This window comes from Bos mutus, chromosome 9 (genome assembly GCF_027580195.1).
Source record: "Bos mutus isolate GX-2022 chromosome 9, NWIPB_WYAK_1.1, whole genome shotgun sequence".
In the NCBI taxonomy this organism is placed as follows: domain Eukaryota; kingdom Metazoa; phylum Chordata; class Mammalia; order Artiodactyla; family Bovidae; genus Bos; species Bos mutus.
Window position 1 is genome coordinate 85,418,217 of NC_091625.1, and position 19,656 is coordinate 85,437,872.

Below are 19,656 nucleotides of genomic sequence, written 5' to 3' on the forward strand. Positions count from 1 at the left end.
ATCTTTTCCAATGAGTCGGCTGTTTGCATCAGGTAGCCAAAACAAAGTATTAAAGCTTCATCTTCAGCATCAGTCCTTCCAATGTATATTCAGTGTTGATTTCCTTTAGGATTGACTGATCTGATCTCCTTGCAGTCCATGGGACTTTCAAGAGTCTTCTCCAGCACCACAATTTGAAAGCATCAATTCTTTGGCACTCAGTCTTCTTTATGGTCCATCTCTCAGATGCATACATGAGTACTGGAAAAACCATAGCTTTGACTATCTGGACCTTTATTGGCAAAGTAATGTCTCTGCTTTGTAATACACTGTCTAGGTTTATCATAGCTTTCCTTCCAAGGAGCAGGCATCTTTTAATTTCATGGCTTCAGTCACCGTCCACAGTGATTTTGGATAAGCTTCTGACAGTTGAGCTAGTAGCCTTATTCTCTTTATAGTATACTTAAAAGAATAATTTCTCCTCAATCTTTATGTAACTATAACTTTGCAGGAAGTTAGCTAGGATCCCCACATCAGATGACAATCTTCAGAATTGGAGGGATAAAGAGATTCTGTTCTTTTACAGCTTTTTCTGTTTCCATAGCATCAGGAAATACTACCTAATTTCTGCAAAGAGTTTTTGTAGCTAAACAGAAGGTGCTTGCCTCTTGAACTTTTAGGCAACCTGATTCTTGACTTGGTTTACTTTGAGTTCTGGGCACTTAAATAAGAAAAATATGTTCTGTACATATAAAGGAATAAATGTACAGTCACTGCCACCTATGAATATTTCTGTAAGTTTTCTGTACTATTCGTGATTAACTATAATGGAGAAATAATAAATTTAATGATGATGACGACAGTGATGATGTCTAGGATATTTGCTTTCTCTACCAAGCACCGTACAAAGCACTTTATTTCTAAGTATAATATATATTTCATTTTATTGTATAGCATCTAGTATCGTATATTTTATTTATATAGTAACAATAATAATGGTTTATATGAGCAACAGGGACAACAGCAGCCATATCCAGGGCAAGAAAATAAGTTCACTACTTTGGAAACCTTAGCAAAAGCAAGATGAGAATACTGATTCATTTTCCAACTGGATCTGGTTCTCTCAGAGCATTAAACCACATCCTGGATGTGACTGGCTCAAGACCCCACAGCTAATAAAAAGCACTTGGGACTCAGGCTCAAGCCTTCAGATGCTGTCAGTGTATTATGGACTGTCTCTGGGAAGGCAGCGTTAACCCAGGCAGCAGACAAAACAGGTAACTTAGGAATTTGTGACCCATGATTCTTCTATTAAACTGAATACTCACATTTTTGAATGGTGGCCTCTAGAAGTTTCTGAAAAAAAAATCTGATCTCCACATTAGAAGTGGGAATATGATTCAGGAAATCTGTAATTGTCCATAATGGCTTTCTCTGAATTACTCTATCAGATTCTTTTCCTCTCTGCCATTTGCCAAAATCTGGTGGGCTGCAAAGAAAATAGGAAGAGCTTTAGATGAAATAAGAAGACTGCTACATAGGAATGTGACCTTTGGCAAGTCACTTAGTCTTTAAGCCTCAGTTTCCTCATCTGTAAAGTGGGAATAATAACTCACCTTATGGAGTCTTTGAGGCAATTAGATAATGTAGGCAGAGCACTTAGCAATGTGTAGAAAGGACCCAATGTTAGCTGCTGATGTGGCTGTTATTCGTAGTATTATTAATAACAATACAGATGTAAGGGAAGCTCTAGGCAACCAAAAGTCTGGTTTTGTTTTAATTTTAAAGGGAGTCTAGGACAGCTGGTGAGCTATTAAAAAGCAAAGAAGCATAAGCAAGTAGTAGAATAGGTAAGGCAAATCTCACCAATTCCACAATTCTGCTTCTAATCCTACCTCGATCAAGCCTCTTCACCTCTCTAAATTTCAGTTTGCTTGTCTGTAAAAGAAAGAGGTCTACTCTTCCCATCTCAGCAGATTTTCAAGGATTCAAATGACACACATGTATATAAAGGCACATTGAGGATTTTAAGAATCTGCCTTCCAATGCAGGGGACGCAAGTTCGACACCTGGTCAGGGAACTAAGATCCCGCGTGCCGCGAGGCAACCTGGCTTGCGTGACACGAGTAGAGGAGCCCGCACACCACAACAGAGATGCAGCGCAGCCAAAATAAAATAAATAAATGAAAGCACGTTGAATTTCTTAATGGGAATGGTATACGTTGCTTTCACACCTGTTTCACTTAACTGAGTCTCGTTTCTTCGAAGTCAGTGATTCCCAACCCTGTCTGCACAATTAGAAGCAACCAGAAGCTTCTAAAAATCCACATACTCAGGCCACAACCCAGACCAATAAAATTAGAATCTCTAGGAGTGGACCCAGACTGAGTACTATTTTTTTTTCTCCCCATTGATTCCGCAGTCCACCTATGTCAGGGAATAAAATATTTCTCAAGCTTGCCCGGTGATCAGGAGCCCCAGAGACCCACCATAACTACAGAATCAACCCTTCATGAAGGCACTGGGAGTCTGCATTTTCAATAAGCACCTCCAGCTGCCTTTTCTCAACAGACAATTATGAGAAATACTGTGTTGAATCATAGTCTGAGAGTTAGAAAGGATATCATCTAAAATCTTCACACTTGGTTCATCTCTAAACCATGGGAAACGTTATGAATTTTATGAACAGAAGACTAAACGTTTGAATAGTGCGGAATAAAATAATAAACTCAAGTTGTGGTGTGCACAATGGGGATGGAATAACTAAAATTTTCCCCTACAAAAGATATATATTGTACAGCTCTATAAAACCTAAGTTATTACTTTTAGCTCTCATGGGAAAGTGAGGCAGATCAGCTTTAATGTAAATAACACGGAGGCAAGTTACTATGGCAAACCTGAAGGGAAAAAAAAAAATCAACTGCTGATATCCAGGTTGCAAAACACAGCTCAATTCTAATTGTGCATTGCAATAGATAATTCCACTTCTCCTCACTGATTTAAAGCATCAGACTCTGCCAGAACCACTGATCCGTCAGTTCCCACTGAACATTAGCCCATTGCCTTTGAAAACTTAAATCTTCGAGAATCTCATTTCCTCTGGGGCCACATCCACTTGCCTGACTAAGGTAGCTAGCTCTAAAAGCTTTCCTCCTTCCTGTTTCCTGCACTGAGTCCTGCCTTTGTCTCAGCTTTGTTTGAGCGGTAAATGCTGTCACTTTTTAGAGACTATGTTTAATTCTGAGCTTGTTAAGACAAAAGATAATAGAAATTGACTTTAATTAACATATACGTTCAGAATATTTGCATTTCCTTTAATGGTTTTATAAAACTTACTTCCAAACTTCACCAGATGAGGCATTTGAGAATAATGGTGTGCAATCTGGTCTGAATCTAATCTTTAGAAACTATATCAACTTGTTCTATATAATAATGCTTGTTTTAATGTGCATTCACTGTGCTCGTTTCGTTGCATTTGCATTTATTTTTGATAAAGTGCTTTAAAAGAATCAATGTAGCCTAACTTTTTGTGATGTGAAACAGTGACACAGTACTGCTTCATTTGTTCTGATTTGGTGGAAAGTTCTTAGGATTAATAAGAGGATGTGTTGTAAATACTTGGATTGGCATGCCCTATAGAAGAGCTGGTGGAGAAGGCAATGGCACCCCACTCTAGCACTCTTGTCTGGAAAATCCCATGGACGGAGGAGCCTGGTGGGCCGCAGTCCATGAGGTCGCTAAGAGTCGGACACGACTGAGTGACTTCACGTTCCCTTTTCCCTTTCATGCATTGGAGAAGGAAATGGCAACCCACTCCAGTGTTCTTGCCTGGAGAATCCCAGGGACGGGGGAGCCTGGTGGGCTGCCGTCTATGGGGTCACACAGAGTCGGACACGACTGAGGCGAGTTAGCAGCAGTAGCAGCAGCATAGAAGAGCTGGTAGGATTACAGAGGTGACCCCCAACTCTTTAGCTGAGTCAGCACATGGTACCTTAAATAAGAACGCAGTCGTGGGTATCCTCCCCATCACTGGGCTTCTCTAGGATTTTATTTTTTATTTTTTGTATTTTGTGTGCTTTGTTGAATTAGCTGTGTTATGTTGTGTGTTGGAATGGAGAGGGCATTTTTTTAAAACTATTTTAATAAAAATTAAATTATCATTTTATTTTAATAATAAAAGAATAATTTTGATTTTATTTTTTAATTTTCAAAAACATTGCTGCTGTTGCCCTTTCCCCACTATCAGCCCAGTCTCAGCCCACAGTCATGGATCACAGTCTCGTTGTGGCAAAGGGGCTTGCATAACTCAATGAAGCTGTGAGTCATGCCATGCAGGGCCACCCAAGATGTACGGTCATAGTGAAGAGTCCTGACAAAACGTGGTCCGCTGGAGGAGGAAATGGTGACCCACTCCCGTATTCCTGCCTGGAGAACCCCATGGACAGTGGACAGTACCTGAATATTCACTGGAAGGACTAATACTGAATGAGACTAAGCTGTAACACTATGATTACATGAGGCAAAGAAAAGACCCTGATGCTGGGAAAGATTGAAGGCAAAGGGAGAAGGACTGACAGAGGGTGAGATGGTTAGAGAGCGCCACCGACTCAACGGACGTGAATTTGAGCAATCTCCGGGAGATACTGGAGGACAGAGGCACCCGGCGCGCTGCAGTCCATGGGGTCTCAGAGTCAGACAGTGACTGAACAACAAGTACACAAGCTAATGCACAGTCATTGCTCAGAGGATGCCAGTTGTTATTCTGCTCAACCTGCTGTAACAAAGTAGCTCCACAGACTGAGTGGTTTAAACAACAGAAATGTATTGCCTCATAGTTTTCAAGACTGTAAGTCCAAAGTCTAGATTTTGGCAGGGCTGGCCCCTTCTGAGGACTGTAAAGGAAGGATCTGTTCTAGGTCTCCTTGCCTTTTAGATGGCTGTCTTCCTGTTCACATGGCTTTCTGCCTATAAGTATGTTTCTGTGTCCAAATTCCCCTCATTTTATTAGGACACCAGTCACATTGAATTCATGCCACTCCTAGGTGGTACTAGTGGTAAAGAACCTGCCTGGGAATGCAGGAGAAGTAAGAGACGTGTGTTCGATCCCTGGTTTAGGAAGATCCCCTGGAGGAGGGAAGGGCAACCCATTCCAGTATTCTTGCCTGGGAATCCCGGGGCCAGAGAAGCCTAGCAGTTAAAGTCCATAGGTTGCAAAGAGTCAGACATAACTGAAACAACTTAGCAGCACTGGTGATGTCATTTTGATTAAATTACCCTGTCTCCAAATAAGATTATCCACTAAGGTATAGGGTTAGGCCTCACCTTATGAATTTGGAGGGTGGCGGACACAGTTCAACCCACAACCTCAATATTATACGTGATTTTTTTCGATGTTTGTTATTATCAAATTATAACTGAGAAATGTGAATAAGTTTATTGAAAGGAAATCTTAATTATTGTGTTTCTATGTAAAAGGACTTTGGGCTTCCCTAGCTCAGTAGTAACGGAGAAGGCTATGGCACCCCACTCCAGTACTCTTGCCTGGCAAATCCCATGGACGGAGGAGCCTAGTAGGCTACAGTCCATGGGGTCGCTAAGAGTCAAACATGACTGAGCGACTTCACTTTCACTTTTCCCTTTCATGCATTGGAGAAGGAAATGGCAACCCACTCCAGTGTTCTTGCCTGGAGAATCCCAGGGGCAGGGAAGCCTGATGGGCTGCCGTCTATGGGGTCACACAGAGTCCGACACGACTGAAGCAACTTAGCAGCAGCAGCAGCAGCAGCAGCTGAGTAGTAAAGAAGCCTCCTGCCACTGCAGGAGACTCGGATTCTATCCCTGGGTCAGGAAGATCCCCTGGAGAAGGAAATGACAACCCGCTCCAGTATTCTTGCCTGGAAAATCCCATGGCAGGCTACAGTCCATGGGGTTGCAAGGAGTCAGACAGACACAGCGACTAAGCAGTAGCAACAAAAACGGGACTTTACTGGTGTATCTGAGCTCTTTTCTGCAGGTAAGTGTGGATGTCCCATGGTTGGGGAAAAGATTGTATGACAGATTAACTGTGGATCTCTGCCTGATCTATAGTTGTTTTCAGGTGTACACTGAACTGAATTTATAGTCTTGGTTTCAGTGCTTCTGAGAGTCAAACTCTAAAATAAAAGCTACATCCTATTGAGTAAAATTTCTCTTTTGATTATTGGGAAGCTAAGAGGGTGGAAAGACCAATGCCCTCCTTGTATAGATGAGAAGATGGACACCTCTAAGGAAGCAGTAAGGCTCAGCAGTAGCAGCCCTAGAATTAGACTCGTAATTCCTGCTTTTTTTCTTACCACTTCACACGCGATCTTCCACACCAGGTGTCTCCCATCTTATCCCCATCTTTCAAAACAACTCACTGTTCACTAACAACATCTGACTTTCCTTCATTCAATTAAAAACAATCAATGAATCCTAATAAATTTGCTAAGTAAGTACATTATTAATGCCCACAAGCAGGATGAGAATTCTGAGGAATGCCTAAGGTTACCATTTTCTCATACCCATCAAGCCAATATATATATGTGTGTGTGTGTGTGTGTGTGTGTGTGTATCTGATTTGTATAAGTTGTATTAATAGCTTTCTTTACTCTTCAGATTCAGCTTTTCAGCTGAATCTTCCCTTATGGCCATACTTATATGTTTCAAGGCAGAAAAAGTTTTGTCGGAGATGTCCAGCTTGTGGCCATTAATGATTACTCTTACAAACAAAAGAAGAAAGAGGCCTTTACCTTCTCTTTTCTACCAAGCCTCGATTAACGCGTCATTAATGCATTAACCTTATAACTGACATATAAAGTTTGGATTTTAGAAACCGCCTGCCTAATTCAGCCGATGGAACTGTGGCCTTGGCAGTGGGTTGCCCAAAGCCACTCTAGTGAAAGAGATCTGGGGATAGGTCTCTTTATGCTCCATCCAGAATTCTTAACGCCCCCATATGATGCTGCTTAATTGTTATTTAGCACATGTGTAAGCTAGTGGAAAATTTAATCTGTCTTTCCCTATGAAGATAAGAGAAACAGTAGTCCTAGTGTTCATTGGTGGGAGACTTTTCATTACGCCACACTCATTAATGTTAAAGAATAGACTGTGTTTTCTAAATATGTAATTTACTGTGACTATTTTCTAGCTCTTCACTAATGTTTCTGTCTGTTTGTCTGTCTACTCTGTTGTATTTGACTTTCTGTGACCCCATGGACTGTAGCCCGCCAAGCTCCTCTGTCCCTGGGATTCTCCAAGCAAGAATACTGGAGAGGGTTGCCATCTTCTACTCCAGGGAAATCTTCCCAATCCAGGGATCGAATTTTTACCTAAACTTATCTGTATCTGCTTCTATGGGGAAACACACTGACTTTTAATATTTTGAAGTTGTATGTAAAACGTTGAAAATTTTCATTTAATAGTCTTCAATTTTTGTCCTCAGATTGTTTTGTAAGTTAGTAGTTTCTTTTAACCTCTTTTCAGGGTTATTAACTTGGGTTAAACTATATTAAGCAACTGCTATCTTTTTTGTGTGTGTGAGTCTAAAATCCTGGTGGATGAGCCAGCCCTACAGAGTGTCTCGGAACCAAGCATGCTTTGAGCTGTAGGCAGTTCGTGCTGTGGGAATGCTAATTGTAGAACATTAAACTTATCGTGTTAAATTGATTTCTGGATGTTTCTCTGTGGAAGTCTTGGAATAGTCCTCCCCTTCCTTTCCTTGAGCCAAGAAAACTCTGAACCAGAACAATTCAATTTGTGGAGAAACTCTAATCCATGAAACAAACAAGTGCTAAGATAGATGGGGGAGGCGGGCAGCAAGGGGCGGGGGGAAGGGGAGACAGGAACATTTTGATCACTTTTGCATGTTACTAAAATATCTGAATTTCTGTTTCATTGCTCTGAGATGTATTTACAAGCTTTGTTTCTGAGGAGTATTTGCAAGCTTCATTCTAAAGCCTGGGAACTTCAGGAGCAAAACCTTCTTTTGAGCCATAGCTCTTGTGTTATATGTTAAGCATTTGGAAGGAACCCCAAGGAGGCCTCAGGAAGCAGTTACTGCCTCTTGACTTATCATCCTGAAGGCGATTTGTTTTAAAGTTGATAATCCCTAGAGCTACAAGAGTGTCCCACATCTGCCCCGAATTGAAAACAGATTCCTATTAAGAGCCTTACATCAGCGCTGCGAATTCATTCGATCTGAGTCAGAAAGGAAGTTGGAGAACATTCGAACGTATGGCCTGATAGCAACACGGCAGCTCCCTTCATGGAGGATCAAGATGGCAGGGTATGTAGGCTGTCTGTTTTTGAAATTTAAGACTGTTTTTCTGTAAGGAAGTATCCTTCTGACCTTTGGGCAGGAATACTCGGGAGGGGACCGTGGTAGCGAACAGCTATGAGATAACTTGGTGGTGGGATTTTCAAGGCCATTGATGAATCGATCAGAATTCCAAGAGACTGGGAAGCCTCTGCTGTCTAGAAATTCCTCTGCTAGGTTTTGTGTTTTTGTGACTTACCATTTATATAAAATACATTCAAAAATTATGTAGGTATTTATGTAAAATTCTGCCCCCAAGACTCTAAAACAATTCTGTAAGCCAAGAAAAGTTTTTACTGTTTAAGAGCCAGAGCTTTTCCACCCTCGGCTTATCTATGAAATTATCTGAAAATATTTCCTCACATGCCAGGAATGAAGGATGGAACTCTGAACTTCATATTCCAAGCCTCAGGGGACCAGGACCATCTGATTAACTTTTTAGCATTTAATATCCTACTGAAGTCTTCTTCTCAGCTGGCTGAACAACTTTTTCCCTTTCTTTTCTGTGGAAACTATTATATAATGTGTGGTTCTTTTTCTTCTAAATTAAAAAGGAGATCAGATTTGCTCATTAAAACTGATTAAAGGAAAAAGAAGGGTACAGGGGTTGTGAACAAGGGTCTGAGGGCCCCATGGCTTGAGGCATGGATTCTGAGCTACGCTCTGCTCCCCTCGCCAAGCCCTCCCCACCCCCTGCCTGGCTCCCGAGGTCCTTCTGGCTCCTTTTCCAGGTCTGGACTGGGCTTTGGGGAGTGGAGGAGGCCTCTCAGGTTATTTCCAGAAGGCTATTCCACTCACCATTTTCTCCGAGAAGCTGAGGACAGTACCTAGTCTAAGTGCTATCCAATCGATACTTGTTGAATGAAAATAGAATTGTGGAAGGGAATCCTGGAAGAAGCATCAGTTTGAACATCTGGAGCCCGTGAGCCTCTGTTTGGGTTAATTTCCACTCCCCTCCTTGACAAGATTGACACCAGAACTAAAGCCTAGAAGGTGATGAGTAATTGAGAGAAAAGTGTTAGAATGTCAGTCAGGGCAACTGTGTATAAAATGCGTGATTCCATGGTTATGGTATTAATAAAGTAAAGAAATGAAATATGAGTCTTGAGAGGTAACAATTGCCCTCTGAGAGCGTTCAGGAGTCCGAGGAAACTGGTGCAGGAGAAAGTGAACAAACACAGCTGGCCAGCTTCCTCTTGAGCTCAGTACAGACGTGCTCATCAAGTGTTCTGACAGCACAAAGCCTGTTCCTGTTACACGCGCTTCCCCCAGCTTCAGAAACAATGTATTAAGGGCAGCCCAGTTGGCAGGTAAGATATTCAGTCCAAATGCCAAAATACTGTCCCCTCTTGACTGGCTGCCCACAGTTCTTGAAAGAGGGAAGGTATTTTGGATGCCAAAAATTGAGTGCAAACTGTGTCATGGGACTATGCCCTCTTAATCCTGGCAAGACAGAGGCTCCCTTTTAGAAAAGGAAGCACATTTGGGTTTTTGTGCTGGAGGATGCAAAAGATGTATTGATCAACTCAGACAGAAAGAGGAATTCTCAGGCTTAGAAACATCGCTCTGTCCCAGCTAAGGAGACTGGCAAATGAGCCTTGAAATCTATAGAAACAGTTCCAGTTCAGATCAGCCTCCTCTTTGGCAGATGATGCTAGGTATAGAGGTATTTATAAAGAGATAGATTTATATATCTTAATTTAACTAACCTATTTAACTTGAATCCCAGAGGGTTGGGAAGAAAATAAAAAGTAGGGTTGCAGAGACATCCAGGTTAAAACTGATATCAAAAATTTAATTACCATTACCTCAAGTAAAATTCACTTCCAGAAGTCTCTCTCGCCACATTTTGAGTAACAGAATAAGCAGGTCTTCATTTAGGGCCACATCTTCTTTCCTTGCCCCATATTTGAACATCAGGCAGGTCTCTAAGGCTGTTCCACCATGCCAAGTCACAAAGAGTTTTGTAAACTGTTGTTTAGAATTCAGAACGCATTATTCCCCAGAAACAAGGTTAGGATCCCAGCTCAAGTTCTGAATGCAAATTTACCCCCAAATATAGAGAATCTGTTAGAAGTTTCTGGAAATGGACAGAAAGAACATCTATTATTTATTTTAAGGGCGTTGAAGAATAAATTTTACAATGAACTGTAATTTTTAATGATATAATTTTACAATGGACTGTAATAACGCTTTTGAGAGCATTTTTAATATCCTTGAAAATTAAATTCTTGGCCTTGCACACCAGTCCTTTCTTTATCTAAACCCTAACCACCTATCCTTGGTGCTTTGTCTCCTCTTTTGAATGATACTCTAAGTTGGAATCCTAGCAAACAATTTTCATGTACTTTTCCACCAACAAGGTTTTTTTGGGAGGTCTGGAATATCCTCCTCCACGTTTGGTTTCTGGCAAACTCTTGATCAACTCAAACATTAACAGAGTTTAAACCCCTCTGTATTGCCTCAGACTCCTATTTCTCTCCTCCTTTGGCACAAGCCCTTCTGAGAAAACTTTGCCCAATTTCAAATGGTTCCTTCTCTGACCTTCTAAAATACCAGAGATCCTAGTTTGAGAAGTTTCCCCTAGGAAGAGTTAGAAACGCTCCCGCCCACCTCTCCTGCATTTTTCTTAGACTTTGTAAGAACCACTACGTATTAATGTTAACCCCAGTATATTGCAAATTTTATTTATATGTTGTTCTTTTCCCTAGACTGAGAATTCCTTAAAGATAGGGACTCATTTAGGACTTATTACAATCCCGGGATATACTAAACAGTTAATAAAAGTATAGATGGATGAATGGATGGATATGTGATTGGATGGATAGAGAATAGAGAGATGATTAGGAAGATAGGTGGATGAAAGGATGGATGGAAGAGTGAGTTCTGTGTAAATAAATGGTTGGTTTATTTAGAGGACAATGAAGAGCTATATGGAAACTTCTATGTTCTGAACGGGATTTTTTGTTTCAAGGGCATGATAGTAGTGAAATTTGACCATTATTATTTTGCATATTATTATGGTTATGTAAAGAAGGGATTATGAATAGTGTACCTGCAGCTGATGTGGCTCCCAACGCAAGCAGATGGAGAATAGAGTTTGGAATAAGAATGCATGGGTTCTAACTCTAGCTCTCTACTTCCCAGTTATGTGGTGTTGGTATATTATTTACCTCTCTATTTTTGTTTTTCTTCATCTGTAAGATGGGAGATAATACCTACCTTCAAGGAGTTGCTGTGAGCATTAAATGATAATCTAAAAGCTTTAGTCTAGTGCTTAACCCATATGAGGTAGAAGGTAAAATGGTAATAAAATATGGATCTGAATCTGAAATGGCAGACATAGAGCTTTGAATGCAGAAGGAATCTAGGCCCCTCCTATCAAGCCTTGGACTCTCTCATTTTTCAACTCCCCCCTTCATTTTGATGTAGTTTGTCAACAACATAATTCAACCTTTTATCCACCACTTCCCTTGTCACTTGGGTAATTAAAAATAAGATAAAGTAAATTTGAAAGTGTGAGAGAAAAGAAGAGGGTTCACGGGGGTCGTGAGTATCACAAAAACATTTTCCAAAGCAGAGTTAAGTAATCTCTGATGGAGGAAGAGGGTATATTGTACATGCAAAATAAAAAAAGAGGGGATAAGGAGCAAGATGTTTAATGGAGCTGGCTGCAAAGTGAAAGGATGAGAACTTGCATTATTGGGAAATTGTATTTCCAGGGTTATAAAAGGAGCAATTGCCAGTTTAACATACCTACAAATGCACTCCTATGCATCTGAAACCAAAAAGCACCTTGTGTAATTTCAAATACGTCACATAAATAATAATGATAGTAATACACTCTTAACTGACACTTAATATACCACTTACCAGGTGCTAGGCACTATTCTTAACTCTTTAGACATATTAGCTCATTTGATCCTCACAAAAACCCAATGAGGTAGATACATAAAATCCTTGTTTTACTGATAAGGAAAGTCAATACACAGCTAGTCACATAACTGGCATGTGTGGGAGCCAGTGCTTGAACCTAGGCAGTCTGGTCCCAGAGTCTACACAATTACACATGAATGTACCTGCAGCTGACGTGGCTCCCAACACAAGCAGGTGGCCAGTTCAGCCACCATGGTCAGCAACACTGTTAAAAACAACTTTGGTCACCATCCCTATGGATAGACTTTTCAAAACATAATTCTAATGCCTGAAGAGTTCGAATGATAGAATTTTATAACGTGGAGGAACATTTAGTTCATTATGCCCAGACCAGCCAGCTGATTGGGCTGAGAATTTCCAGTAAGTCAGCCTCGGGGACACTGATCAGAATCTCTGGGGACCAACAAGCGATGACAGTTAGATGACCTTAGCTACCCTCATAGCACTGCAGTGTCAGAAGGACATCATCTTTGTTCCAGATAATATCCAAGGAATTTGAAAGAAATTTTTCTTGAGTTAGGTTGACACCCCAATAGTTTTCCAAATATGAAAATAGATACAGATGTGCTGTCTTTTTTTTTAAGAATCATCATTTTCTAAGATATTTGTGTATTTATTTGACTGCACCAGGTCTTAGTTGAGGCCTGAGGGATCTTTGATCTTCATTGCAGCATATCGGGTCTTTTAGCTGCTACATGTAGGGTCTTTAGTTGTGGCATGTAAACTCTTGGTTGCAGCACTTGGTTGCAGTTGGGATCTAGCTCCTTGACCAGGGATTGAACACAGGAATGGCTGCATTGGGAACATGGAGTCTTAGCCACTGGACCACCAAGGAAGTCCCAAGAATCATCTATTTTTTGACCTTTAAAAAAAAGTAATAAAATATACAGTTTGTGAGCATTCCTAGACTGAATTTGACAGGTCCACGTTCTAAAATAATTCCATTACTCAAATTGCTATGAGCAATTTGATTCCATTTTCTCCTATCAAAGATAGGAGCCAACTATCTTTGACAGTCAACTAATTAACACTTTTAACAAATTTCACAAATTCTGATCCAAGGATGTGTTAGGCAAGCAGAAAGAATGTAATTCTCCCTTTTCCTACCTGTTTGAATTATTATAAGCATTTCTACAATTAATAAAGTAACTATGCAAGTGCCGTAAAGTTATCTATTTCTCTGGCTGTTTTAGTCATTTCTATTTTAAGCCATTTGGCATGCCCCACTGATGTTTTAGGGAATAGTTTTTGAATGAATAGGTAGGTCAGCTTATTGGAGAAGTTGCCAGAAGTTTTGCCTGCCCCAAATACATCCACTTAATTACCCACCTGAGTTCTTTCCTTTGACTCAAGAGAACAAGAGAAAATAGCATTTGATACCTAGAATCACAAAAATAGGGAGCCAGGAGGACCTTTGTCTCTTCCTTGAATGGTAGTCAGGGGAGAGGAAAGAGGAAAAGAGGGAGGGGGTAGTAAGTGGATTGCTTTGGCTTTTGTCTTCGTTTTTCCTCATCACAGTCTGGTTGGAGAATATCTTATGTAACATCAGTCCCCTTTGGAGCATTTCTACATCCGTTCAGGTGTCCTGGAAGTAAATTTAATTTAATTTAAACTCAGAATAAAAGTCTTTACATAAACTGACTAAAAAGAGCCTAACTATTCAAAACTAGGTCAGATAGAAAAAGGCACTTTCAAGTGTCCAAAACAATCCCATCATTTTTTAAAAATCCTGCAAGCTCAAGCAATACATAATAGAAATGCAAAATTAAGTTAGATGTGCCCTTCAAGGAATTAATTTTTTTTTTAATCATCAAATGGCTCCAAAATGCCAATAAAATACAGGACACTAAAATGAGGTCCAGATTCTCAAACAGGGGTTGAATTTTAAGCAAATTCTTCAGTGAGCAAGTAGATATTTCAGAAACTGATTTTAGACCAATCAACTACCTGGCAGGATTTTTGTGAAACTAGGATGAGATTTAATGAGTTTCAGTCTCCTAGTCCAATAGCACACAGTGAACAGTTGATAATATTTTGCTAAATGAATGCTGAAGAATTATTTTGTTTAATTTCTTATATTTAAGCATAGTTGATTTATGCTGTTAATTTGTGTGTTAATTTATGCTGCACTGGAGAAGGGAATGGCAACCAAAGTGATTCAGTTATGCATATGCATATATATTCATGTTCATAGTCTTTTCCATCATGGTTTATCAGAGGATACTGAATATAGTTCTCCATGCTATTCAGTAGGACTTTGTTGCTTATCCATTAGATATATATTAGCATCTGCTACACCAAAGCTCTCGATTCCTCCCTCCCCAACTCCCCTACCTTTTATTACCTCAATAAAGAACTAGATCAAAAGAGTGTCGAAGAAGGACATCTTGGGATAAGAAAATATGAAGAGCAGTTGTTTCCCTCCCCTTGGCTACAAGTCTGTTCTCTGTGAGTCTGTTTCTTCCATAGATAAAATTTGTGCATGCCTGATAAGTCGCTTCAGTCGTGTTCAGCTCTGTGCAACCCTATGGATCGTAGCCCATGGCTCCTCTGTCCATGAGATTCTTCAGGAAAGATACTGGAGTAGGTTGCCATGCCCTCCTCCAGTGAGTCTTCCTGACCCAGGAAACTGAACCTGCATCTCTTAGTCTCTTGCACTGGCAAGCTAGTTCCTCACTAGTGCCACCTCAGAACCAGATAAAGTTCTTTATGTCCTATTTCAGATTCCAAGTGTAAGTGATACGTGTTATTTGTCTGTTTTTCTGACTTTTTTCACTTAGTATGATAATCTCTAGGTCCATCAGGTTGCTGCAAATGGCATTGTTTCATTCTTTGTTATGGCTGAGTAGTATTCCATTGTATACATGTCTCACATCTTCTTTACATTCATCCGTTGATGGATGTTTAGCTTGCTTCCATGTCTTGGCTATTGTGGATAGTGCTGCTATGAACATAGGGGTGCATGTGTCTTTTTTGAATTATAGTTTTGGTCTCAGATATATGCCTGGGAATGGGATTACCAGATCATATGACAACTCTATTTTTAGTTTTTTGAGGAAACCTCCATTCTATTTGCCATGGTGGCTGTGCCAATTTACATTCCCACCGACAGTTTTTTGTTTGCACTCTCTCCAATGCTGAATAATTCTCAACTGATGTAGTCAAACCAACTCAGCTATCCTGTTTGGTCTTAGCTGACACTTTAGCACAGGTTATTCCTCAGATTACATAAAAACACCACTTCCTAGAAAGGGCAGATCCCCAGAAAAGAGAAGTCCCAAATTTCTGAAACTTTATTTTTCACCCTTTTACAAAAGAGTAATATAAGAGACATGACTGGGTTGCTCTGAGAATTAAAGGATACCACATTTATCCATCCATCCATCCATTCATTCATTTGCTCTTTTAAAAATTATTGATCATGTGCTTTCAGTGCATCAAGTACTGCTCTTGTGCTTGGGAAATAGAGGTCAACAAGGCAGATGAGGGCTCTGCCTGCATGAAAATTACATTCTCCCACAGAGCTCATGGCATGTAAGTCCTGGGTCACTGCTGTCACCTAGCACTCAACACCCCCTGGGGTGGGCAGCAGGCTGCCCTGGAAAGAGTGGTCAGTTTGGAAGGCAGATCAGAACCCAGTTGAATCCATGCTCCACATCCTGTCAGCTGAGTTTCCTGGAGAAACTTTTTGAGCCACAGTCCTTATCTGTAAAGTGGGTATAATAATGCCTACCTTGCAGAGATTCTGTGAAGATGAAATGAGACATACTGAGGTCCTCACTAAATGGTAAATTTTCATTACTTTAATGAAGAACTAGATCAAAAGAGTGTCGAAGAAGAAGGACATCTTGAGATACAAAAAGCTGAGAATCAGTTGTTTCCTCTGAGCACATCCTACAAAAGATATACCTTTTCAACCATTTTTTAAAAAGAATGTTGGCATGGAGAGTATAATAATAAGCATAGAAGAAGCATGATGTCTCATTATACACAGTGCATTGCATTGGACATATGCTATTTGTCCTCCTCCCTCCACAACCCCAGTAAAATGAAAATAAGGGGGAAAATAAAACCATAAGAGCAGCAGTGATGGGGAAGGTGGATTACAAAAGTGAGAAATGCCAACAAAAGTTGGGAAGATTGAGCATAGATTGAGGGAAACGGTAGCAACTCCTGTAGAATACAATGGAGAAAACTGAAAATAAATTACATGGGGTGTGGGGTCTGGAGAACACCCACAGGAACCAGCATATTGGAATCTAAGAAGGTTCTGGGAAAGGAGGCCCCTCAGTGCTGGGCTTCCAATTTGAGTTCTGGTGGCTCAGTCTTCAGTTCAGTTCAGTTCAGTTCAGTCGCTCAGTCGTGTCCGACTCTTTGCCACCCCATGAATCGCAGCATGCCAGGCTTCCCTGTCCATCACCATCTCCCGGAGTTCACTCAAACTCACGTCCATCGAGTCGGTGATATCATCCAGCCATCTCATCCTCTGTCGTCCCCTTTTCCTCCTGCCCCCAATCCCTCCCAGCATCAGAGTCTTTTCCAATGAGTCAACTCTTCACACGAGGTGGCCAAAGTACTGGAGTTTCAGCTTTAGCATCAGTCCTTCCAATGATCACCCAGGACTGATCTCCTTTAGAATGGACTGGTTGGATCTCCTTGAAGTCCAAGGGACTCTCAAGAGTCTTCTCCAACACCACAGTTAAAAACCATCAATTCTTTGGTACTTAGCTTTCTTCACAGTCCAACTCTCACATCCATACATGACCACTGGAAAAACCATAGCCTTGACTAGACGGACCTTTGTTGGCAAAGTAATGTCTCTGCTTTTCAATATGCTATCTAGGTTGGTCATAACTTTCCTTCCAAGGAGTAAGCATCTTTTAATTTCATGGCTGCAGTCACCATCTGCAGTGGTCTAAACAAAGAATCATCAGATAACAGGAGAAAGCTATAGACATGAAAGACAGCTAAACAGGTGGGGAAAAGGAACTCAGAGGTAGCAGAGAGTTTGAGGGACAGAATTGGACTCTGTGGGAGAGGGAAAGGGTGGGAAGATTTGGGAGAATGGCATTGAAACATGTAAAATATCATGTAAGAAACGAGTTGCCAGTCCAGGTTCAATGCACGATACTGGATGCTTGGGGCTAGTGCACTGGGACCACCCAGAGGGATGGTATGGGGAGGGAGGAGGGAGAAGGGTTCAGGATGGGGAACACATGTGTACCTGTGGCGGATTCATTTTGATATTTGGCAAAACTAATACAATTATGTAAAGTTAAAAAAATAAAATAAAGAGTCGGACATGAAAAAAAAGAATTGCATCCAAAGTACACACTGAGGCTTTTTCTGCCATCTTGAAGCCTGCGGAAGCCTGCTGGGAACAGGACTTCTAAAACAACAGTGTATCTGGAAGGCTGTGGTCCAAGGCCATTTTTGCTGGCTATCAGTGGAGTCTCTGGAACCAGAAGGAGCACACAGCTCCTTTGAAAATTGAAGATATATATTCTCAAGATGAAATTGAATTCTATGTAATTGAGAGATGTGCTTATGTATACAAAGCAAAGAACATAGTAACTCCTGGTCAGAAAACCTAACAAAATCAGAGTTCTCTACTTCAATTTTTAAAAATAAACTGCTTAATTAAAAAAAAAAAAATCAGAGTAGTCTGGGGGAAGATAGCTCATGCTCATGGAAATAGTGGCATGATTCATGCCAAATTCCGAACCTTCCAGCTAAGGCATTGGACACAGAATCTGTTGCCGTGGGAGCCTGGCAGACTACAGTCCATGGGGTCTCAGAGTCAGACCTGACTGAGCGATTGAGTGACTGAGCAAACATACCCTTCAAAGATTTAAGCTTACTGAAAAGTAAATAAATAGAAGTATGATTTTGTTCTCTTGTGTGTTGTTTATATATATATATAAACACATACATAAGGGCTTCCCAAGTGGTTCTAGTTGTAAAGAACCCACCTGCCAATGCAGGAGACATAAGAGATTCAGGTTTGACCCCTGGGTTGGGAAGATCCCCTGGAGGAGGGCATGGCAACCCACTCCACTATTCTTGCCTGGAGAATCCCATGGACAGAGGAGCCTTGCAGGCTAGAGTCCATAGGGTGGCAAAGAGTTGGACATGACTGAAGAAACTTAATACGCACACATATACACATACGCACACTGAGAATGCTCAGTGAGGCGAGAGAAAGAAAAACACATAGAGTAAAAAATAAATAAGTAAATAACTTTCTGAAAACAAAAACAACTTATAAGAGGCTTAGAAGATAAAGTTTAGGAAATCTGCCAAAACTAGATAGAAAAATAGGACAGAATTTAAGGAAATTAGATGATCAGTCCAGTAGATCAAATATCCAAATAAGTTCTACAAAAAGAGAGCTGAAGAAACAAAATGGAAGAAATCAGTGAAATAATAAACAAAAATTTCCTGAAAGAGAAAGACAGGAGTTTCCTGATTAGAGAGACCCATCCAGTACCCCACATAGAGAATAAAGCACATTATTGTGAAATTTCAGAACACTAGGAATAAATAAAAGACCCTAAAGGCTGCCAGAAAGAAAAAATTAGGTCAAATAAGACATCAGGAATCTGAATGGCATTGACTGCTCAACAGTAACCCGAGAAGCCAAGAACAATAATTTCCAGATTCTGAGGTGCAATGATTGCTTAGACTTAGAAATGGTCAAATATGGGGTGGACTGAGAGCATATAAGGGGTCAGATGTTGACATCACTTTCAGCCCTTTCAACAAGCTCCTGGAAGACTTGCTCCACCAAATGAGAGAATAAGCAAAGCACTATCAACCCAGAATAGGACTCCAGATGGAACAGATAAACAAAATAGAGAAACAGAACTGACAGATATACCAATGGGTTCTGTTACAATGTAGGGTGTTCTATACTCTGTTAGAATATTTGGAGCAGAATAATGGGCAAATACATAGAAAAGTAAATAAATAAAAAAACTCCAAGAGAGGAAAAATAATGAAAAAAGAAAATACAATTATAGTACACAATATGACACAGTTATGAACAATATTCATTCAGTCCTGACAAGGAAGCACTGAACACTAACAAAACCATAAATTAGAATGTAAACGTGGTGGCCGTGGAGGTGGACCACTCAGACGTCCCTTCGAAAGACAGCTTGCTTTGGGGAATGTATCCCTCCTTGGGGACCCACTGTTGTCTTCAGGGAAGGCCTGATCTCCTGGGTTCCCAGCCAGTGACTGAGCAGGGGGACCAGCGCTGGCCATGGATACACAGTGCAAGACTTCTGCACTGAGCAGTCTGTATTCTGGGTCTCAGCATCAGCCTGGCCTTGAATTTCTTAGAACGACCCTGCAGTCTAAGGCTCTTCCTTCCCAGTCTTCCTTCTTTGCCCCTCTCCTTC

General features: G+C 40.7%; 1 protein-coding gene across 1 annotated transcript in view; it reads left to right on the forward strand.

Annotated features, from left to right (window-relative positions):
• Positions 1-8,266: 8,266 nt before the first annotated feature.
• Positions 8,267-19,656, forward strand: part of SASH1 (SAM and SH3 domain containing 1) — a 264,186-nt gene continuing 252,796 nt past the window's right edge. The window contains exon 1 of the mRNA XM_070376836.1: positions 8,267-8,284. The gene's annotated coding sequence lies outside the window, so the exon portion shown is untranslated. The remainder of the gene's footprint in view (positions 8,285-19,656) is intronic.